The sequence below is a fragment of the Psammomys obesus genome, unplaced genomic scaffold (assembly GCF_907164565.1).
Source record: "Psammomys obesus unplaced genomic scaffold, mPsaObe1.curated_primary_1811, whole genome shotgun sequence".
In the NCBI taxonomy this organism is placed as follows: Eukaryota; Metazoa; Chordata; class Mammalia; order Rodentia; family Muridae; genus Psammomys; species Psammomys obesus.
This window is the reverse complement of record NW_026596079.1, coordinates 33,539,954-33,565,026: the sequence shown is the minus strand read 5'-3', so window position 1 is coordinate 33,565,026 and position 25,073 is coordinate 33,539,954. Positions and strand designations below refer to the sequence as shown.

At 41.5% G+C, this 25,073-nt stretch overlaps 1 non-coding gene across 1 annotated transcript; it reads left to right on the top strand.

The window, feature by feature from the left end:
- The first annotated feature begins 1,861 nt into the window (after positions 1-1,861).
- On the top strand, positions 1,862-2,003 carry LOC129690939 (small nucleolar RNA SNORA48). The gene has a single exon (XR_008722392.1). It is a non-coding gene; the product is annotated as a small nucleolar RNA SNORA48 (small nucleolar RNA).
- Positions 2,004-25,073: the final 23,070 nt, after the last annotated feature.

Below are 25,073 nucleotides of genomic sequence, written 5' to 3'. Positions count from 1 at the left end.
GGAGGGAGGAAGAAAGGAAAGAAGGAAGGAAAGAGTGAAAGGAGGAAGGGAGGGAGGGAGGAAGAGAGGGAGGAAGGAAGGAAGGAAGGAAGAAAGAAAGAAAAAGAAAAAGGCAGTGGTAACAGTTTTACTAGGAGAAAGTGCTCACAGAGAAGTGAATTTTTAGCCTCAGTAGTCATTGTAGCGTGACTGGCAGCTAGATAGATCAGCAGTAGCCTTCTTGGGATTTGATTTTCTATCTAAGGCTACATTTTTTTCCTTCTATTTAGGCCAAGGTACACTGCTTTTTTCCCCCCAGGTCAGCATGCTTTGCCACATTAGAATACTCCTAAAATATTTTACTTTACTAGAGCTCTGCTTCCCAAATATTCAAGGCATTCCCCACAGGCGGTATTCTCAACTTTTCAGAACTGGTTAATAGATCTGACAGCCTTACCCAGAGCACTGGGAAAGGCTAATCTGTTGAGAATTTTCTTTTATTTCTGAAGTCTTATGAGATCATTTTTTTTTCCTCTGGTTGGGGAGGGGGACCATGCCTTTACTTACTTATCTTCCTTTGTCTCAACTTCATTTCCTCATATCTATTACAAATCTTGTCCTCAAAATAGTTAACTATATATATATATATATATATATATATATATATATATAAACATATATATACATATACATATTAAAGAAAGTACAGTATTCTAGCAATTGACCATCACTCAGGCCTCTGCACTGTATCATGCAAAGAGACATCAAAGGATTGGTCTCAGAAGCTCTGGTACAGGGATCAAAGTAAGATCACTGCAAATACTCATACCCACATCTCAGCAAGTGAGAAATATGTGGAGGCTACTATAAAAACCTAAAAAGATTTATAATAAAGATTTTGACACTTTCATGTAAGTATTGTGATCAAACTCTGCTCCCATTTCTCTCTCTCTCTCTCTTTTTCTTGTTCTTTCTCCACTTCCAGTGATCTCTGTCTTATTCTCAATTAATGCCCTTCTTACTGTCATGTCTTTTGTGTGTGTGCTTGCTTTCAAGGCTTGTGCAGGTAGCCATAGCTACCATGTGTCCGTGAATGCAATGGTCACAGATATTCAGAATTCATGTTTCACAGCACTCCACCTCATCCTCATGTGCTGATGAGCTTCCCTTTTCATTTGTAATGCTATGGGGAAATCATTTTAACATCTTAGGAAATCAATAAGGTTTCACCTTTGTGATGTTAATGTTCTTTCTTCTTTGGGATGGGTTTAGTACCTAAAACTCTATTACATACAGAATGGTAACATCTTGAAAACTGCCAATTAACCAATCGTTAAACCAGCAGGATTCCCTCCAGAAATGGATGGATGTCAGAAATGCTTCTGTCTTTGGGGTTGGCTAAGTTTTGATGTTGAATATTTCCATATTGATCTCAAGTCCTGAATTTTAGATCCAACTGCACTATCATTTATAGATTTGAACACTGATATCAGAAGGCTTATTAGTTCTAGCTTGCTGAAAATGTTAGTAATCTGTATAAATGTTTTCATTTTCTGAATGTGCTTACACCATTGTTGAGAGAAATATACAAATGGTGATACAAGTGGATAATTATCATGGTTTTTCTTTGCCTTCATATGTCAAAGGTAATCAAATTCTTAGCTGAGGTCTTCCACAACTCCATCCTCTGTGTCACCTGACAGGTCTCTCCCTTTGACTCCCGTCCACACCCATGACAGCTGACAGAAGTCTCAGAAACTCCTAATTTATTAAGTTTCTTCCTTTACCTTGTTCATTTCATACCATATCTCAGATTAATTATTCATTACTTAGACTGGTGAAAAGAAATGAAGTATTACTGTTTTCTTAAAATTCTTGAATATCCTCCTGGCAATAGTTAAAGATACACCTTATTGGTAATGTTATTCTTATATCAGTGAGGGGCAGAGAAGATGGCAGTTTTGTTCATCTTAGCTTGATGTGTGGCTTGGTGGCCAAAGTTGCTTTATGTGCAGGACACATCAAAATCAAATCCAGGCAGTGCAGCACAGTAGGAGGAAGACAGACATAGACCCGCTGACTGCGATGCCACCCACAGAACTGCTTATGCACTGCATGGGTATGTGTGAGAGCATGGCCTCTGGGTTGCCTGCCAGACAATGTCACATAGGTATGGCCAGCTTGCAGTGGGAGCCACCACAATGTGCAAGTATGTTGTGGGTAGACAGAAGAGGAAAGAAGTGGAATAGCTTGAGCAATATGAAGAGAGATAGAACTGGAGACTTGAGGATGGAAAACAGTGGAATAGTAACCTGTTGTGAGTGGCCAGCCCTGACACCTGGGGCTATGGTGATATCATAGATTGAGCTGTTGCTAACTGAGGGACATGTCTGGGTCCATGGCTACACAGCAGCAGGGGTCGCTGTTGATGTTTGTGGCTCATATTACCATTAAAGAAGGTGGGGACACCAGGGTTGTGGCAGTTGCTAAGGATCACATGGAAATTGCAGTTACTGTCCTTCAGTAGCTGCATTGCTCCAGAGAGCTGGTCTCACTGGGGGCAGCACTCTGGGAGAGTGGTCCCTGTGCCTTGCCTGGGCAACACAGTGGGTCTGGCCCTGGTAAAGGGGTGCCCCAACAGTGAAAACATGGGAGAGTTAGCCTGCCACTCATCTGCTGTGAGGTGGTATGCATATAGGAGTGATACCCTCTCTCCTCTTGCCCCTCACCAGCTGCAGCAGTCTGGAGAGATGGCCCTGTCCCTCACCAGCTGCAACACTTGGTATACCCTGCACTTGCCTAGGCAGCACAATTGTCTTGGGCCTGGTCTAGGTGTACAAGTGAGCCAGCCCCAAGAGCAAGAGTATGCGAGTGCTACTGCTGTGACCAGCTGGCCTGAGGTGGTGTGGGTGTGACGCCCTTCCACCTCACCATCTGTGGTAGTCAGAGCGCTTGCCCCAGGACATAAGAGTAGGAGTGCTAGCCCTGCTTTCTTACTGGATGTAGTACACAGGAGAACAGGTCCTGAGTCTTGCCTGAGCAGTACATTAGAGCGGCTCTGATGGCTATGGGTAAGCCAGCCCTGAGGGTGTGGTAGTGAGAGAGCTGGTCCATCCCCTCTAAGCCTGCAACACTTGAAAGGATGGGCCACACATATTGACTAGGCAGCACAGTGAAACTGGCCTTGGAGGAGTGGGTGCAAGTGTACCATCCATAGGGCATGAGAGTAGGAGAGCTGACCCTGTCTTTTGCCAATGGCAGCATTGTGTAGCTTAGCCAGAGCACCTCTGGAGATAAGGGAGAGCTGGTGTGCTGACAGGCCCAGATCCAGAGCTCTGAGATGGCCCACCCCAAAATCTATATTATCTGGAACTGTTGGGACATGTGAAAGGGCCAGTCGTGCTGATCCAAAGCTGCAGGATCTCCATGACACAGGCAACAACAAGATAAACTGGAGGAAGCCTGGTGAGGGGTCAGATATTGATGGTGTAACAGAAGACAGAGACCTTGAATCAGACTAATGACTCATTACGATGAACATTTGCAAGGGAAGAGATGTGGACAGAGGGGTATTCTGTGGTGCACATGGTGACATACCCAGCTTCCACTACAAGGTGTCTTCTATGCTGTGTGTGTGTGACTGTGTTTTATTCTGATAGGGGAGGGAAGGGTAGATACGAAGGGATGGGGAGATGAGCACAACTAGAGAGCATGATGTGAAGCTCACAAAGTTTTTAAAAATTCTTGAATATATGATATTATCCATATTGTAGGAATCCTGGGCAGGTTTTGAAAAGAATGAATACAGTAGAAGAGATATAAACGTCTCCCTTACAGAATCTTTTGATTTGAGTGACACAGTCCCAGTGTTCAGCAGACTTTTGACAGTTTTCTAAGAAGTGTACATAATTCCTGTTTATAACCTATTACTGCACGAGAAATCTCAACCTCTGGCATGTTGTCTGCTTTGGGTGACTATGAACTGTGTTGTTTCACTAGTGATCGGGTGCAGGCCTGTTTGCGTTTTACGAGCTTTCACCGACTGTCTGCCTCGGGTTCTGGAGTCTAAAGTGGGTACTTCACTGCATTTGGCTCTCACATTACAGCTGTCTTCTGCGGTTTCCCAGCCTTTTCTTTCTCTTCATCAACTTGAACAGTAATCAGTTTGTCTAATGCCTTTCTCATGAGTGTGCTGGAGTTTTGGATATTTATCTAAAAGAATGTCTTTGTCTGGTTAAGATGAAGCCTGCTGGATCTTGAAAAGTCTGTTTTTCCATTTCTATATTCTGTAACAAATACTTCTATGTTGAAAAAAAATCTTAAATATTCTAACAAGTTTTGCCTATTTGCCCCTCTGTTTTATAATTTTCTAACCCATAGTTCTTTATTCTTTGAAAGGAGATGAATAATCACTTGAATCCCTTCCCAGGATCTAATATAATCCAAAGTCAACTTTGTAACGAATATTTGCTCAATTTCAAAATAGAAGCAACCAGGCACTGACTGCTTCACACAGAACATTTACATCAATATACCAAAAGTTGTCACACCTTTGAGCTATTCCTGCCATCTGTAGGTTTCCTGGAACTAGTATAAGCTAATGTGCAGGGGTGGCTTTTCTAATACTTATCAGTCAAAGAAACAATCATAATAACCATCAATGTTTGATACTGAAAATCATATGCAATGCATTTATGCAAAATTATTCTAAAAATTCCAGCAAAACATACAATATATTTGAAATTGAAATCATATATTCTGATTTACTTTAGTCAAAAATATTAGTGTTGGGACCTTGTAAGATTTCCCCTTTCTGTGTTAGCACATTTATTGTTGTCATTGTTCAGGACTTATTTAGACAGTCACGTTGAGACTTAAAGGTGTAGCTTTTCCTGACATTTCCAGGAGACACAGTCTCAAAACAGATTTCTCTTATCTCTGGTTCTTACAGTCTTTCCTACCTCTTGTTGGGGATGTTCTCTAAGTCTTGGGTGCATTAGTTGTGCTGTGAGATTTATCAGATGGGTTAGCCCTAAAATCATATTCTTGTAAGTAATATATTGACAGAAGAGGCTGCATTTATACATTTATACATTTAGGAATATATAAAGATGTATCAACAATTAGAGAAAAAAAGGCCATAACTTTGACAGAAATCAAGTTGGTGGTGTACCTGAGAAAGATTGAAGGTAGGAAAGAAAACAGGAAAAAATGATGTAATTGCATTTCAATTTTAAAAATAAAAATTAACACAAAAGAAAACTCTGTAAAATTACTAAAACTCCCCATTGCTGATGAAAACATTTATGAACAATAACCATAATCTATGAAATATATTTTTGGTAGTTTGAATGAGAATTTCCCAATAGGCTCAGTTTTTGCATGCTTAGTCCCCAGTTGATGAACTGTTTGGAAAGGATTAAGAAGTATGGCTTTCACTCTCCACATCAGTTGGCCATCAGGCTCAGCATCTGCTTTGACAGTCTATACTGCAGAAGCTTTCAGAAGCCCTCTGTGGCAGGTTTCAAGGTTGTTTCCTGTTTTCTTCTGGCTTTCAGAGGCCCTCTGTAGCAGGTTCCGAGGTTGTTTTCTATTTTCGTTTTCTTCTGATGTCCATCCTCTTTGCCTTTCAGGATGGGGATTGAACATTTTAGTTAGGGTCCTCTCTTTTGCTTAGTTTGTTTAGATGTACAGATTTTAGTGGGTTTATTCTATGTTGTATGTTTATATGAGTGAGTATATACCATGCACAGGTGTAGCCCATGGCAGTTCAGTGTCCAAGTGGGTTACATAGTAATGGGAAGAGGGACTGCCTCTGACATAATCTGATTGGCCTGCTCATTGATCACCTCCCCCTGAGGGGGGAGCAGCCTTACCAGGCCACAGTAGAGGACAATGCAGCCACTTTTGATGAGAACTGATAGACTAAGATCAGAAAGGAGAGGAGAACCTCCCCTATCAGTGGACTTGGGGAGTGGCATGCATGCAGAAAGGGGAGGGAGGGTGGGATCGGGAGGGGAGGAGGGAGGGGCTTATGGGGGGATACAAAATGAATAAAGTGTAATTAATAATAATAAAAAAAAGAAGAAGTATGGCTTTGTTGGAGGAGGTTTGTCACTAGGGGTGAGCTCTGTGGTTTCAAAATCTCATACCAGGCCAAGTCTCTATCTGTCTGTCTCTCTCTCTCTCTCTCTCTCTCTCTCTCTGCCTGTATGCTGCCATGCTTTACACAATGATGATAATAAACTAACCTTTTCAAACTGCAGGGGAACCTCCAATTAAATGCTTTATTTAAAAAGAGTTGTCTTAATCTTGGTGTTTCTTCACAGCAATAGAGCAGTGACTAAGACAATAGTCAAAGTTAAAATATTTATTATACCAACTACTTCTCATTCATTTTAACAAAAGGTTTACAATTATGTTCAGTTAAGTCCAACTTATACCCTTTCTGAATTGCTACAGAAGAATTTCTTATACCTAAGAAAAACAAGAATAAAGGGAACATAAAATTTATGCTCACAGGTATAGTCTTGTCATATTTTGACAAATTCCTCAAAAAATGTACATATTACTGTGTTTGCTGCAACAGCAAATATTTATATTCATAAACCTAGAGAGAGTGTAAATTGTATAAAAGAGATACCAGTTTAGGATTAAGTGGCATTTGCTACTGGAGTTTGTTTTTGTCTGGTTGAGTGAGGGAGAGATGAGGAATTTTACTCAAATTTCTGTGTTGTACATTAAGTGAGAGAGAAATAAGGCAGTTCTTTGGTGTTCATGACAATTGACTGCTGCCTACTGTGGTTTGAATGAGATGTCTCTCAAACTGGGCATTTGAAAACAGTCACTGGCCCTTTGGGGAGAACTAGGAGGTCTGGTATTGTTGGAAGAAGTAAGTCAATTGGGGCAGACTTTGAGGTACAAAAGACTTATACCATTTCTGTTATGCTCTCTCTCTGTTTGTCTGTCTGTCTTTCTGTGTCTTTTTTCCCCAGCCTCTGCTTGCAGATAAAGATACAAGCTCTCTGCCTTTTCTGCCCTGTTGTCTTTGCTCCATAATGACAGACTCTAAGCCATAAATCCAATTAAATATGTTATTTCATAAATTTCCTTAGTCATGGTGTTTTGTCATAGGAATAATAATTAAAAAAACAACTAAGACAATAATGAAAGATGTTCATCAAAGGATGGGTAGCACAGGAAGAAAAGTGCTTTCCAAGCATGAAAACCTGAGTTCAGATTTTTATTTTTGTTAATTACAGTTTATTCACTTTGTATCCCCCCCGTAGCACTCTCCCCTCCCTTCCCACCCATGCCCCTCCCCCAGTCCACTGATAGGGAAGGTCCTCCTCCTCTTTCCTCTGATCCTAGTCTATCAGGTCTCATCAGGAGTGGCTGCATTGTCTTCCTCTGTGGCCTGGTAAGGCTGCTCCCCACTCAGGGGAGGTGATCAAAGAGCAGGCCAATCAGTTCATGTCAGAGACACTCCCTGTCCCCATTACAATGAACCCACTTGGACAGTTAACTGCCATGGGCTACCTCTATGCAGGGGTTCCAGTCCATGAGTGTTTCTTGGCTGAAGTATCAGTCTCAGAAAAGACCCCTGTGCCCAGATTTTTTTGGATCTGTTGCTATCTTTGTGGAGTTCCTGTCCTCTCCAGGTCTTATTATCTCCCACTTCTTTCCTAAGATTCGCTGCACTCTGCCCAAAGTTTGGCTATGAGTCTCAGCATCTGCCTCGATACCCTGCAGGGTAGAGCCTTTCAGAGGCCCTCAGTGGTAGGCTCCTGTCCTGTTCCTTGTTTCCTCCCTCCTCCGATGTCCATCCTCTTTGCCTTTCTGAATGGAGATTTAGCATGTTAGCCAGAGTCCTCCTTCTTTATTGGCTTCCTTAGGTGTACAGATTTTAGTATGTTTATCCTATATTATATGTCTAATACCCACTTATGAATGAGTACATACCCTGTGTGTTTATCTGCTTCTGGGATACCTCACTCCAGATGATCTTTTCCAGTTCCCACCATTTATCTGCAAATTTCATGATTTCCTTGTTTTTTATTGCTGAGTAATATTCCATTGTGTAGATGTACCACAATTTCTGTTTCCATTCCTCAACTGAGGGGCATTTGGGAAAGGATGGCTTCAATTGGACAAGTGGTTCAAAAGCAGTGTCAACTGACACTAAGACATTCCTAAAGCATCTCCCTTTTCCCCTACTTCCCCACACCCTCTGTGTGTGTGTGTGTGTGTGTGTGTGTGTGTACATATGGGACACTCACTTGTACCAACAATGCTCATCAGCTACAGCAGCTAGTGACTGAGATGACAGCAATATCCTATGCTGATCTATAGCTGAGAGAAGCCTCAAGAGAACAAAGAGGCTGAGGAAAGATGTAGCCAAGTTTGTCTGATGCCGAAGCCAGGTTTTCTTAAGTTCACTATTGTAATCTCATCCCTAAATGGACCCTACAATCAATCAGAGCTCTGTCTAGTCTCTGAAAAGGTGATTACTTCCTCCTAAATGTACATGTTAAACCCAACAATAAAAATTGTAATAAATGATGGCAAACACTTTATTTTTTGTATTATATATGCCATACATGTTTTAATAGGTTTTCCTTCTGTGTTTTTTTTCTTTTTTTTCTTTATTAATTACATTTTATTCACTTTGTATCCCCCCTGTGGATCTCTCCCTCCTCCCATCCCAATCCCTCCCTTCCTCCACCCTCTGCATGCATGCCCCTCCCCAAGTCCACTGATAGGGGAGGTCTTCTTTTCCTTCCTTCTGATCCTAGTCAATTAGGTCTCATCAGGAGTGGCTGCATTGTCTTCTTCTGTGGCCTGGTAATGCTGCTTCCCCCTCAGGGGGAGGTTATTAAAGAGCAGGCCAATCAGTTCATGTCAGAGACAGTCCCTGTTCCTATTACAATGGAACCTACTTGGATACTGAACTGCCATGGGCTACATCTGTGCAGGGGTCTTAGGTTATCTCCATGCATAGTCCTTGGTTGGAGTATCAGTCTGAGGAAAGACCCCTGTGCTCAGATTTTTTGGTTCTGTTGCTCTCCTTGTGGAGGTCCTGTCCTCTCCAGATCTTACTATTTCCCACTTCTTTCCTAAGATCCCCTGCACTCTGCCCAAAGGTTGCCCATAAGTGTCAGCATCTACATTGATAGTCTGCAGAGCAGAGCTTATTTGTAATAGCCAGAAGCTGGAAACAACCCAGATGCCCCTCAGTGGAGGAATGGATACACAAATTGTGGTATATCTACACAATGGAATATTACTCAGCAATAAAAAAAAAAAACAAGGAAATAATGAAATTTGCAGATAAATGGTGGGATCTGGAAAAGATCATCCTGAGTGAGCTACCCCAGAAGCAGAAAGATGCACACGGTATATACTCACTCATATAGACATATAATATAGGATAAACCTATTAAAATCTGTACACCTAAAGAAACTAATCAAGAGGGAGGACTCTTGCTAAAATGCTCAATTCCTATCCAGAAAGGCAAAGAGGCTGGACATCAGAAGAAGGAGAAAAGAGGGAACAAGTCAGGAGCCTGACACAGAGGCCAAACATTTTATAATCTATATTGGTACATCTTAATGTACTCTCCAGCAATTAAAACATCAAACAGCAGCACATGAAATGGCCTATGTTGTAAGATACATGCATTTTGTTGTATTGTCCCTTTTTTAAAATTTAGTTTTATTTATATGTTTATTTATTACAATTTACTCACTTTGTATTCCCGCTGCAGCCCCCACCCTCGTCTCCTCCCAGTCCCACCCACCCTCCCTCTTCTTCCCCTATGCTCTTTCCCTAGTCCCTGAGAGTGGAGGTCCTCCTCCCCGTCTCTCTGACCCTAGATTATCAGCTCTCATCAAGGCTGGCTGCATTCTTCCTCTGTGGCCGGGTAACTCCCAGGGGGAATTGATCAAAGAACCGACCACTGAGGTCACTGAGACAACTCATGTTCCCCTTACCAGGTAACCCACTTAGAACCTGAGCAGCCAATAGGCTTCCTTTGAACAGGGGGTTCTAGGTCCTCTCCATGCATGGTCCATGGTTAGAGAGTCAGTCTCTGCAGGTGCCCCAGCCCAGGAATTTTAGCTCTGTTGTTCTCCTTGTAGAGTCCCTGTCCCCTTCATGTCTTCCCACCTCCCTCTTCTTCCAGAAAGATTCCAGCACTCTGCACAAAATTTGGCTAAGAGTTTCAGTATCTCCTTCTATACTCTGGTGGGTAGGGATATAAGCCTTCAAAACAAGTGACGTGTAATACATTGAGTGGCCACATGGTGTCAGGAGCTACATGCTGCTCTTAGCTGAGGGACCAGTTTTGAGCACAGAATTGAAACAAAATATGCTTTCAAAGGCATTTTTTTCCAACTGTGATATTTTCTGTATTGAATACTTTAATACAACTTCCTAAAATTTGGCTAAAAATTTTCATCATTAGAGCCATTTTTCTATTTTTAGTTCTAAAATTACAGATAAAATTACAGTAACACATTAATTTAATCTTTGTGATGATATTTTCCATTTGTTTAGCTAAACTAAGACCTTTCAAGATACTTGGTATATAACTACCATTATAGAGTTATTCTGTAAGGAACTTAGTATAGAGGAAAGAGGAGCGAGATGGGCCACTTTCTTTCCATAATATCTTTTTAAAATAAAATAAGATATTTAAAAAATATCTATTACTATCTAAATAGGATAATCTTTAAATACCTACTCTATCTAAGCCTTGGTATCTAAGAGGGACACAAACTTTATGGTATAACAGAAAGAGGAAAGTGTATGTCAACTTAAAGCATTGAATAGAGTCAAGGTATATTATACATTTAAGAAACTCACTATTTCATGCAGCTAATAGACAATAAGAAGACAGATTATACAAAAGAAAAATGGTAGAGGAGAAGAGGGGGAGGAAGAAAGAAAAAAATAAAGAAAGAAGGAAAGAAAGAGAGAAAAAATATACTAACTTATAACCAGGGTTCCATCTAAGAGAGACTACTCTCTCATTTCCTGTTTCTGATACACATGAAGAATGGTGTTATCCAGCCTCTAAAACCATGAACCTTCATCCTCCAAGTTTCTAATATGGCTCTTGTGTGGTGAGGTTTTGTTTTGTTTGGTTTGGTTTTTGTCCCATATTTCCATATTTCCAGTTTCCAAGTGAGGCCTAATTAATGAGACCAACATTCTCCTTAACAGGTAATCTCAAGATAAGCATCCTTCATCAGCCCTGTGAGGTGAGGCTTGCCAAGGCGGGCACCCCTTATTTTCCTGAAAGCTCTGATTTATGATTCAATTAACACTTACTAGAAGCCATAATTAAGAGTTCGATGAAAATTCAAAAATTTTATGTGAAATTTTCCAGCTTATAACCTCAGTTATCTGTCTCATCCGGCGGGAGTTCAACGAGTTCCTAAGGAGGGGCGAAAAGAATGAGAGAGACAAGGAGACAAGGAGACACAAAGAATGAAAGCAAGTCTGTAATCTGATCTCTCTCTCGTTTATTTGAAAAATTTCACACAACTTTATAGGGAGAAGGCAGGAAGGGAAAATGTGTCAGTAACATAGTTTACAAAACATAACAAGGTGATTAATGATGATACAGAACACCGCAAGAATGTTTACTAAAAGAGATACTACAAGAATGTCAGCTAAGATATCTCAAAATGTCTAGCCTGACACACATAGGTTCCGGGAAAGTAAATCTCTCACCTACGACTTTGTTGCAGCTGTCTGTAACTTTCCACTAGCTGGCCTTGGCTCCCAGCAGTTATCCAGAAAGCATTTGACAGTATCCGTTTAACCTATTCTCTCTCTTAACATCAAAAGAAAAGAGAGAAAGAGAGACAAAGACAGAGAGAGACACTCACAGAGAAATATTAAACATAATACCATGAAGAAAGACACTCATAGTGAGATATTACTCTTGCCAAGGGCTGTGCATTGATAGAATGAGAAGGTGAGTTCATATTAAGAACTCAGAAACAGATGAAGAACAACCGTATTAATTAGTTTTAAAAATCATTGTCTTAAAGCAGATAGTAAGACTCATAACCAAACCTTCGGCAGAGTGCAGGGAATCATATGAAAGAAGGGGTGAGTTAGTATCATGTGGAGAGGATAGGAGCTCCACAAGGACCAAATATATGTGGGCACAGGGTCTTTTCTGAGACTGATATTCCACCAAGGACCATGTATGGATATAACCTAGAACCTCTGCTCAGATGTAGCTCGTAGTAGTTCAATAACCAATTGGTTTCCCATAGTAAGGGGAACAGGGACTATTTCTGACAGGAACTCAATGGCAGGCTCTTTGACTTCCCCACTCCCCAAGGGAGGAACAGTCCTGCTGGGCCACAGTGGAGGACTTTGCAGCCAGTCCAGAAGATACCTGATAAAACAGGGACAGATGAAAGGGGAGGAGGTCCTCCCCAATCAGCAGACTTGGAAAGGGGCAGGGAGAAGATGAGGGAGGAAGAGTGGGATTCGGAGGGAATGAGAGAGTGGGATACAGTTGGGATACAGAGTTAATAAAATGTAACTAATAATAAAAATAAAGAATAAAAAAATCATTGCCTATAAATGTTTGAAACATATAAAAATAGAGGATTATAATTCTCTTAAGTGTCACAATTTTAAGTACAATGCTTTACATTTATTCTCAGTTTCATGCACACAGCCATGCGCACAAACACACAAACACACACACAACCCTTTGTTCATTTTCTTCTCTTGCTGAACCACTCCTACACTGAAAGAGAAAGATGAGAGGCTTGTTTAGGATAGAAACTCTACTGTTCACACCCTGTTTGGCATACATATTCACAGTAGTTTAAATTATCTGAACTCTGACCCCATAATTCATTTTTAACATAATTATAAAAAAAACTAATCAAGAGGGAGGACTCTTGCTAAAATGCTCAATCCCCATCCAGAAAGGCAAAGAGGATGGACAGCAGAAGAAGGAGAAAAGAGGGAACAAGTCAGGAGCCTGACACAGAGGACCTCTGAAAGGCTCTGCCCTGCAAACTATCAATGCAGATGCTGAGACTTATGGCCAACTATTGGGCAGAGTGCTGGGAATCTTAGGAAAGAAGTGGGAAACAGTAAGATCTGGAGAGGACAGGAACTCCACAAGCAGAGCAACAGAATAAAAAAATCGGAGCACAGGGTTCTTTCCTGAGACTGATACCTACCCTGTCCTAGGTCTCCAGCTTGTCTCAGTGATGCCTCTGCTTTTAGTTTCCCTTTTCTCTCCAGGCCCCCAAACCTTCCTCCCTACTTACTCTTCCCAGATCTGATCCCTTGACCCCCTTGTTTCCCTCCCCATACCCTATCTACTTCCTCTTCCACTGTCTGTTTTATTTCCCCATCTGAGTGAGATTCAAGAAGGGCCTGAGGGAATGAATGACCAACCAATGCCTGACCTAACCTGATACCCATCCCATCGGAGACCACCAACCCTTGACACCATTCATGATACTCTGATATGTTTACAGACAGGAACCTAACTTAACCATTCTCTGAGAGAGCCCCTCCCAGAAGCTAACTGAATCAGATGCTGAGACTCACACCCAAGCATCCTGCAGAGCTCGGGGAGTACTGTGGAAGAGTGGGAGGTAAGGTTAGAAGGATCCTGGAGGGGAAAAGAACTCTGCCAGAAGAACAACAGAGTCAACAAAAGTTGACTGATGGCAGCTTACAGAGACTGAAGCACCAACCAAAGAGCATGCGTAGACATGGTCTAGGACCCCTACCCATATGTAACCAATGAGCATTTTAATCTTCGTGTGGGTTCCGTAGTAAGTAGAGTGGGCGTTATCTATGCCATGGACTCTGTAGCCTGCTTTGCCCTACCTTTGCCCTAGCCGAGCTGATTTGTCTGGCCTTAATGGAGCTCCATCCTGATTCGACTTGATGTGCTAGGGTGTGTCAGAAGGGAGGAAGCTTCTGTTTTCTGAAGAAAAGAGGTGGGAGATAAGGTGAAGAGAATGGGAGTGAGGGAGGTATGGGGAAGAGAGGAGAGAGGTGATTATAATTGGGGTGTAAAGTAAATATGTAAATTAAAAATAATTGTTTTAAAAAGAGCAATATAAAGATCCTCTGAGGGAGGGAAAGCCCCCTCTTGGGCAGGAAAAGTCAGGGTGCAGGGTGGCTGGGATATGACAGCCACACCCTGAACAGTAAGGACTGAGGGATGCTGAGAGAATCTGGAGGCCAGGTCTACTTTGCTTAAAAAGGCACCTCAGTGACTTGTCCCAGGTCTGAAACTCAACAAGCTTCTCAAAAGACAGGAAGAATTTTAAGTGTTGGATTAAAGAGTTCAGGAGACCAAACATGGAGATAGATTTGGAAAGATTGTGAGAACTCAAGTGGCTTTTGAAGTAGAATTTACATGTGTGCTTGAAGCCCCATAGACTGTCTTCCATGAGCATAATTAATGTCAGGAAGATCTTCAGTAACTGAGACATTAATAATAAAACACTTTTGTAGCCATATGAAAACACTTACCATGTTGTAGTGGATTCCAACTGGTTCTGCTCAATATTAGAGTACCAGAGTGGAGCCATATTGATTCTTGACAGAATTCAATAAGGCAGTTGTCTTCTGTCAATAGAGAAGGTCTATTGGCAAAGAACAACATGAAATAATAATTCCTAAGCTTCTAGTTTGGTTGGTATCATGATCAAGGAAAGAAAGAAGTAGATTTTGAAGACATATTAGATCCTGACTTTGAAATGTTGATGTTGAGACATCTTTTGGTGGATATAGTCACTATTCAGTCGGTTAATATGCACTTTGATACATCGAAGAGATCCTTCAGAGAAAAAAAATTGTAGTTGAAACTGTAGAATGAAGGTAATCATAAATAGATACTGAATAGCAGTGGTCAACAACAGATCCCTGAGAACTTACGCATTTTAAGGATGGGTAGAGAAAAATAAAGAAGAGCATTCAAAGTAAGCCACGTGGAAAATGTGGGCAATCGGGCCACACTGAAAACATTAGTGAGCTTCACAAAAGGAGTATTCAACAGTACCAAATGCTGATGAGGTCAATGGCTGTAACCACAAGATGGTCACTGAATTTGACAGGTGTGATGACTGGTGATATGTTCCAAAGAGTGCGAAGCACTGGGAACCTAAATCCAATTTTGGTGAAATGTCAAATCACAGAAGTAAGGAGGTAGAAATACAGAATGTTGACCAGTCAGTCAAAGGGACTGGAAATGGATTTGGGGAAGTATAGGAAAGCCTAAAGGAGGTGTTAAAGTGTAAATCTCCATTCTTTTTGCAAGGGGACAGGAAAGTAAGGACCATTGTTGCTATTTAGTGGCAAAAATGAGATCATATCTATGAGTTAGGTAGTCAATTTTCAAACTACAGAAGAGAGGATAGATGATAAAGAATGACCACAGACCAGAACATAATATTGCTCAGAAACAAACCACACACATACACACACACACACACACACACACACACACACACACACACACAAATATATCTATATACATAAAACAGTAAAATTTACATGCTTTCTGTACTGTTTTGTGCAGTATAACTAAAAAGAAGTAGGTGAAAGACAGCAAATTGTGCAGGCTAGAATGAGGTGTGAAATGACAAGTAATTTGAAGAAATAAATCAAGTGGAGTTTCAGAATTAACCAATGAATGCATTTATTATAAGTAGGAAAAACAAAAATAATCAAATGACAGGCTAGGCTGAGTGGTTCAGACCTGGCAGCACCACAAGAATGAAAGAAAATGGGAAATGCAGGACCTGGTCATGTCCACTTGTATTCTAAGGAAGAGGTGTTCATATTGGCTTATTTGATAGATATATTACTAAAAAACAGCATAGTAGATCCTCTTGCCTTTAATGCTCAAATGTTTGGAGGTTGGACAGAATGCTCAGTGAGTGAAGTGTTTGCTGAACAAGTATGATAACATAACTTCTGAACTCAGCATTAAAAAGGCAGGCATGGTGACAAAACTCTATAACATCAAAGCTGGGCTTTAGCCAGTCTCGCAGAAATGGTGAGCTCCGGTTAATGATAGTACCCTAATCTCTAAACATGTGCCAGAGATGACATCCTTGCTTTAAGAACAGTAAGTCTAAGCTTCTCCTGTATTATAATACCATTTTCAGCCAAAGAAGATAGGGATTCTTGCAGGTGGAAGATGGATTTCTCTAGCTGTTCAATGTCCTCGTCTACAGCCATTCTTAGATATTTATGATTTTGGTCTTGTAATATGTAAACAGCAGTTCCTGTTCTCAAAGCCCCCACCATCCCTACACCTTTAAGGGATGACAAGAGTTTTGATAAAATAGGTTCTCTTTTCATTCTAGTGATGACTGCTACTAGTTGAGAAAACATCTCATTTTCAGGGTAATAAGTAACTTTAGGAACCAGCTGAACCAAAACACAGAAATCATTAGAACTACAGTGTGAACACAAGGAGTTATTCCAGAAGTGCATACCCACCAAGTGTTTTCAGATGGGAAGACATATCCAGTGTCCTCGGGGAACCGGACATCACTGCTAAGATGAAAGTAACCTTTTTAGAACTGAATTTCCTAAACAGAGACCCTTTCCAGAAATCTCTTCCAGGGTAAGTTTTTCTGCCCCTAACTTTTGCCATCTCCAGGCTAAAACCTCAGGCATTATCAAATAATTTTCTGTCACAGTAATACCTTCATAATAGGGAGGCTTTGCATGTAGATATAACCAAAAAGTACTTGTGAGGTCTGGCCTAGAAGAATTTAGGATAGGATAAGGTGCCTGGAGACGCTCCAATGAACTAGAGCTAGAATGGAAATTTGATAATGCAGTCCTACTGAGGCTGGACTTAATAGTCATCTCTGGAAGGGGATTTTGGTTGGTTGGGGAGGGGCTGGGGGTGCCAGTATATGGTTGGGGCCTAATGGAGTCTTTGTGTATAAGGATATAAGGATTTTACAGCCTGGTTAATCAATTTAGTATTGAACAAAAATCCCACATCACATGGAGGTGATTTTGCTGTCCTCATAAACATGGAGGCCCCAGGTTTTTTCCTGTCCCAACTGGCCCTTTATCCTGCCTCTGTGAATGTAAATGTAGCAACCTCAACCTTATAGCAACAAGAGGGCACCTTATCCATGAATTGTGTTTTCTAAAAGCCTTGATGAGATTAGTCTTGACAGGTAGTGACCACCAAATGTGCCCTGACAACACACATTTCCAGAAGGTATGAAAGTAATCAGTTGGACCACCCACAGATCTGTTGGGCCTTCTTCAAATCATGCCCTGGGCAATCATAAAACCTGCCATGCCATATATCTGTCCAATATGGGACAGTGGGCAAGAGACCATCTTGGCTGATCTGCAATCTAGGAAATCAAGTCCCTTTTGGGGCTATGTGTGAAGTTTGGTGAAGGATATCACCTGTTACAACATTAGTGACTACCAACTGAGATTAAGAAGTTGATAAGGGCTTGGAGTAGTAAAGGGAAAGGGAATCAGGAAAACAAAGAAATGTGAACATAATCTAAGCTTCAGAGGGCCTGCAGGGCAAGGTGTGGCCCTCCAACATCTCTGGTCTTCCACTGGGATGTATTTTTGGTGGGGTTGTAGTTGCTGAGATATGCCCCACAGGCTTGACATGGGAATGGTATGTCCAAGTCTGGATTCCATCCACCTTCACAGCAGTGGGTGTGGTCAAGATTACCATATGAGGTTCCTTCCAGTGTGGTTTCAGAGTCTGATGGGTGTGTCTCTTAATCCAGACCTCATTACCTAGTTCAAGGCAATTCGGGTTAAGAGGCAGAGCAGACTCATAATGAAAGGCCAGAGACTCTTTTGAGCCCTATGCAATGCCTGCAGGGATTCCATAAACTTTTGGTTTTCAAATTCATCAAGAATCTCAGACTAAAGACTGGGAAGAAGCTCTGGGAGGAGGTCTTCCATAGAGGATCTCAAAGGGAGTGAGATCCAAAGTGTAAGTGGTATTTCTAGCTTTGTACAATGCATATGGAAGAAGGGCCACCCACTCACCACTCACTAACAGCTCCAACGGTTAATTTCACCAGCACCTCCTTCAGTGTCTGATTCATTCTCTCTACCTGACCTGCACTTTGGAGATAATATGCCCAATAAAGTTTCCAATTTATCCCCAATATATCAATTAGTCCCTGGGTTACCTGAGAGATGAAGCCTGGTCCACTGTCTGACCCTATTAGAGTGGGTAGTCCATACTTGGGTAAGGTGTCTTCCAGCATCTTCTTGGCCACTACATTGGCAGCTTCTTTTTTGGTGGGGAAAGCTTCTACCCATCCTGAGAAGGTATATATAAAGACTGATAAATACAAATATTCCTTGCTTAATTTCAGTATGAATTATTTCCCAATTGGCCCTTGGGTGTTGTCTTCTTACTCTAGTTCCTATGAGTTCTTTATTTGATCCAGTGGCACTGACAGCCTGGCATACCAGATAACAGACAATTTATCAACCATCTTGCCTAGGTGAAAAGTCTTGTATTTGGCCCCCTTTAATAATTCTTTAATCTTCTTTTGAGCTAGGTGAGTACTCTGGTGAATGTTATGGATAAGCTGTTGAGCAAAGTCTTTAAGGAGGATGATTACTTCATCAGCAGTGTGAGGCATAAAGAAGTGTCCTTTCAGTACATCACTTGGCATTTGGCCATATCATTTTTGTCTTCCTTGTCAAGACAAGGGAGAAAGGCAGGAAGTTTGGGCAGCACCACGGCTACCAAAGCCTGGGAGGGTTCCAGTGTGGCTTCCCTGGCTGCCTGATCAGCCTCCTGATTTCCTTGTGCATTTGGTGACTTTCCCATTTGCTGACCTGGGTGGTGGATAATAGCAACATTGAAAGGGAGCCATAGAGCTTCTAAAAGGGCTAAAATATCTTCATTGTTTTTGACAGTCTTACCCTCTCTTGTGAGGCGGTCTCTTTCTTTATAGATGACCCTATGAACACAGGCCATAGTAAAGTATATAAAGAAACACATGCCGTATATTCTGTCTGTATAAATGTTAACAATGTCCCCTTTGACCAGCGCCTTGGTTAGAGCAATGAGCTCATCTTTCTGAGATGAAGTCCCTGGGGGCAACTCTTTTGCCCAAACTTTTCCATCCAAGTTCGCAGCTGCCATCCCGAATACACTGTGCCATCTCAAATGATGCTGCTCCCACTGGTGAAGAAGACTCAAGCTGCACCTGGCCACAGAATATTGGTCATATCCAGTCAGAGATGTTGGACATGTTGCAGTATGATAGAGCAATCATGCTGGGCATCCACCCGTGTTTGGCTCCAGCAGAAGGGTGGCCGTTTTGGGTGCTGAGGACAGATTATAACGTATGCAGGGCAGTTTGTGAGTAAGGACTGATATGGTCCAACTGCACATTTGAAAGCCATCGGTCCAGAGGGTTCTTCAAAATCCCCTCAATGGAATGTGGGATAGTTATAAGCAGTTTTTGCTCCATGGTCATCATGTCTGCATCTTTGACTAGTAGGGCAGTAGCCACTATGGTGACAGGCATGGTAGCCATCTTCTTGCCACTGGGTCTAGTTGTTTGGACAAGTAAGCAACTGGCCTTTTCTAAGGGCCTAAATCTTGAGTCAGGACATCTTTTGCTATGTCCTTATTTTCATCCACATACAAGTAAAAAGGTTTCTAAATGTCTGGTAGGGCTAGGGCTTTTCAAGCAGAGCCTTATTAAGTCTTTTAAAGGCTCCATCCATTTCAAGAGTCCAACGTAAAGTCTTTTCTTGCCCCCTAGTGGCTTCTGAAAGTGATTTGGCAATTTCAGTGAATCCTGCTATCTAGAGTTTATAGAATCCTGCTGACCACAAGAACTCACGTATATGCCTTCTTGTGCAGGGGGATGGAATATTTATGAGTTTCTTTCCAAGCCTGAGATAATATTCTCTGTCATCCTCCTCCCTTAAGAATGTACCTGAGGTACTTTACCTCTTCACAGCAGAGTTGGGCTTTCTTAGCTGATACTCAATTACCTAGTCTGGCAAGTTCTTGTTGCAGTTCTGTGGTAGCTTGATAACAAGTGTCTAGGTCTGAATAGGCCACTAAGAAGTCACCCACATACTGTAAGAGGCTCATGCTAAGGTGGGCACATCTGTACTCATCCAAGTCCTCATGCAATGCCTCATCAAAAATGATGGGAGAATTGGTGAATCCTCACGGCACTCTGGTCCAAGTCAGTTGTCCACTGAAACCCCATTCAGGATCATGCCATGCAAAGGCAAACAAAGACTGACAGGGGTAGGTAGAAGGCTGAAGAAAGAAACTTTAAGGTCTTAAGGTCTAACACTGTATATACAGTCTGTTCCAGTGGGAGGCTACTTAGAAAAGTGTATTGACTTCTCTTAAGTTCTGCACTGGCTGATAGTCATTAGAATGTGGCTTTCTTTACTGACAATGGGGGGGGGGGCGGTTTCCAAGCAGATCAACAGAGGACCAAGATTCTTTGCTCCCAGAGGCAGTTAATATGAGGTGTAATACCTGCCCTGACTTCCCAAGACATGGGATATTGTTTAATACTGGCAGGGAGGACATTAGCCTTCAGTTGTACAATAATGGATGACCAGTCCAGCTGAACTAGTGTCTGCTCATATCTCAGAGATAGTTTTAGTTCTTCTAGGATGGCATCTGGGCTTGGGGTTTCTGATGTTGGCGTATTCAATTTATATTTGTTTTCCAGGGCCATGGTTAAGACATATATCAGGCGATAAATCCAGGGCTTGTACCCCTTCAGGGCCAAAGTAGATTTGGGCTCCCATTTAAGTCAGGAGATTATGCCCCAGAAGAGAATAAGAGTACCCTGGTATAACCATAATTGAATAGGTTACCCGTCCCATCTGTAAGTCCAGTTTTTTCAGGTTGTGCATGAGTAAGGTTTGGTGGCTGTAGTACCTTGAAACCATGTTTTCTTTCTTTTTCTTTCTTTCTTTCTTTCTTTCTTTCTTTCTTTCTTTCTTTCTTTCTTTCTTTCTTTCTTTCTTTCATTATTATTGTTTATTATTATTAGATACATTTTATTAACTCTGTATCCCAGCTGTATCCCATTCCCTTATTCACTCCCAATCCCACCCTCCCTCCCTCAGCTTCTCCCTGCTCCTTTCCAAGTCCACGGATTAGGGAGGACCTCCTCCCTTTTTGTCTGGCCCTGTTTTATCAGGTATCTTCAGGACTGGCTACAAAGTCCTCTTCTGTGGCCTAGCAGGACTGCTCCTCCCTTGGAGGGTGGGGAGGTCAAAGAGCCTGTCATTGAGTTCATGTCAGAAATAGTCCCTGTTCCCCCTTACTATGGGAAACCAATTGGTTATTGAGCTACCACGAGCTTCATCTGAGCAAAGGTTCTAGGTTATATCCATACATGGTCCTTGGTTGGAGAAACAGTTTCAGAAAAAAACCCTGTGCCCAGATATATTTGGTCCTTGTGGGGCTCCTATCCTTTCCACGTCATACTAACTCCCCTTCTGCCGAAGGTTTGGTTATGAGTCTTAGTATCTGTTTTGAAACGCTGCTTGGTAGTATCTTTCAGATGCCTTCTGCGGTAGACTCCTGTCATACGTCCAATACATATCTCATTTGTCTTTCTAAGTGAGGATTGATCATCTTACTCAATGTCTGCTTTCTTCTTTATCTTCTTTAGGTGTATAGACTTCATTATGTTTATCATATCTTGTAGGTCTATATAATCGAGTATATACCATGTTTGTCTTTCTCCTTCTGGCATACTTCACTCAGAATGATTTTTTCTAGATCCCACCATTTGCCTGCAAATTTCATGATTTCCTCCTTTTTGATTGCTGAGTAATATTCCATTGTGTAAAAATACCACAATTTCTGTATCCATTCCTCTGTTGATGGACATCTGGGTTGTTTCCAGGTTCTGGTTATTACAAATAAAGCTGCTACAAACATGGCTGAGCAAATGTCCTTGTTGTGTACTTGAGCAAATTTTGGGTATATACCTAGAAGTAGTATAGCTGGGTCTTGAGGAAGTGTTATTCCTAATTGTCTGAGTAAGTGCCAGATTGATTGACTTCCAAAGTGGTTTTACCAGTTTACATTCCCACCAGCAATGGAGGAGGGTTCCCCTATCTCCACAACATCTCCAGCATGTGTTGTCACTTGAGTTTTTCATCTTGGCCATTCTGATGTGTGTAAGGTGAAATCTCACGGTTGTTTTGATTTGCATTTCCCTAATGGCTATCAGCTTCATATGGAGAAACAAAAAACCCAGAATCTCCAAAACAATCCTGTACAACAACAGATCATCTGGAGGTATCTCCATCCCCAATCTCAAGCTGTACTACAGAGCAATAGTAATAAAAACTGCATGGTATGCTGGAGCCAGCCAGCAGAGTTGAACGGTTCTTGAGTCAGGAGTGAGGATTAAAATTAATAAAATAAACACACAGCACACAGGAAACTTTTTTAAGGTCCAGACTCGACAGCCACAGCAAAAGGCAGGCTGCTGCAGCAAGCAGCACAAGCAGCAAGTCTCAAGTCTCTGCCTTCTCCTCTGCCTCCAGCCCTCTGACCTCTTTATTTGTGAGGAGTTACTTTTAGCCAGTAAAACATCTCAGAACAATGGATTAATTTCCACAAGGAGCCTGAGGAAGATGTGTGACCCTCACACGCTATCCCACCTGCTGTCACAAACAAAAGGAGATGGACTTGCAAGTTCTTCTCTGCCTTTAGTAAAGGCCTACTAAAAGCCATCTCTCCGCCGAGATTTAAATATCAAAGCAGGCCACTGGAGTCACAGCTCCTGACAATGGTATTGGCATAGAAACAAAAAGGAAGATCAATGGAACTGAATAGAAGACCCAGAAATAAACCCACACACCTATGAATACTTGATTTTTGACAAAGCAGCCAAAACCATTCAATGGAAAAAAGACAGCATCTTCAACAAATGGTGCTGGTCCAACTGGATGTCTACATGGAGAAAAAATGAAAATAGATCCATATTTATTACCCTGCACAAAACTAAAGTCCAAGTGGATCAAAGACCTCAACATAAAACCAGATACTCTAAATCGGTTAGAAAAAAAAGTGGGGAACAGCCTAGAACTCATTGGCACAGGAGATAAGTTCCTGAACAGAACACCAACAGCACAGGCTCTAAGAGCAACAGTCAATAAATGGGATCTCATGAAGCTGAAAAGCTTCTGTAAAGCAAAGGACACCATCATCAAAACAAAACGCCTGCCTACAGATTGGGAAAGAATCTTCACCAACCCTTTATCTGACAGAGGGCTAATATCCAGTATATATAAAGAACTAAAGAAGCTGAAATGCAGCAAGCCAAGTAATCCAATTAAAAAAATGGGGAACAGAGCTAAACAGAGAATTCTCGATAGAAGAATATGGAATGGCAGAGAAACACTTAAGGAAATGCTCAACCTTTCTTTCTTTCTTTCTTTCTTTCTTTCTTTCTTTCTTTCTTTCTTTCTTTCTTACAGTTTTAAAATTTTATTTATTTTTCAAATTACAGTTTATTCACTTTTTATCCCAGCTGTAGCACCCTCCTTCATTCCCTCCCAATCCCACCCTGTCTCCCTCATCTCCTCCCATGACCCTCTCCAAGTCCACTGATATAGGAGGTCCTCCTCACCTTCCCTTTGACCCTATCTCATCAGGACTGGCTGCATTATCTTCTTCTGTGGCCTGGTAAGGCTGCTCCCCATCTCAGGGGAAGGTGATCAATGAGCCAGCCACTGAGTTCACATCAGATACGGTCCCTGTTCCCATTGCTAGAGAACCCACTTAGAGACTGAACTGCCATGGGCTACATCTATGCAGAGGTTCTAGGTTATCTCCATGCATGATCCTTGGTTAGAGTATCAGCATCAGAAAAGACCCCTGTGCTCAGAATTTTTTATTCTATTGCTCTCCTTTTGAAGTTCTTGCCCCCTCCACGTCTATCTCCCTCTTCTTTCACAACATTTTCAGCACTCTGCCCAAAGACTGGCTATGAGTTTCACCCTCTGCTTTGATACCTTGCTAAGTAGAGTCTTTCAGAGGCTCTCTGTGGTAGGCTACCATCCTGTTCCCTGCTTTCTCTTTCTTCCAATGTCTATCTAATTTGCCTTTCTGAGTGAGGATTGATCATCATTCCCAGGGTTCTCCTTCTTGCTTAGCTTCTTTAGGTGTACAGATTTTAGTACATTTTTCCTATATTATGTGTCTAATATCCACTTATAAGTGAGTATATACCATATGTGTCTTTCTGATTCTGGGATACCTCATTCAGGATGATCTTTTCTAGATCCCACCTGCAAATTTCATGATTTCCTTGTTTTTAATTGCTGCGTAGTGTTCCATTTTGTAAATGTACCACAATTTCTGTATCCATTCCTCAGTTGAGGGACGTGTGTGTTGTTTCCATGTTCTGGCTATTACAAATAAAGCTGCTACAAACATGGTTGAGCAAATGTCCTTGCTGTATACTTGAGCATATTTCGGATATTTGCCTAAGAGTGGTATAGCTGGGTCTTGAGGAAGCACTATTCCTAATTGTCTGAGTAAGTGCCAGATTGACTTCCAAAGTGGTCTTACAAATTTACATTTCCACAATGGAGGAAGTTACCCCTTTCTCCACATCCTCTCCAGAATATGTTATCACTTGAGTTTTTGATCTCAGTCATTCTGATGAGTGTAAAGTGAAATCTCAGGGTCGTTTTGATTTGCATTTCCTTGATGACTAACAATGTCTTTAAGTGTTTCTCTGTATTTGATATTTTTCTATTGAGAGAATTCTCTGTTTGGCTCTGTACCCTATTTTAAAATTGGATTACTTGATTTGTTGCTGTTTAACTTCTTGAGTTCTTTATATATTTGAACCCATGTTTTCTTATGTGAAATGAGGCTCATTGGTTGTTTTAAAACTAAATGTTGAGCTCTAGTGTTCACTAAGAAGTTCACCTGCTTCCCCTCCTCCTTTAAGGTTACCCAAGACTCATGGAGGGGGCAAGAACCCTGACACCCTCAGTCACTAAGATCTAATTCCAGGACCTTAGACATACTGGCCTG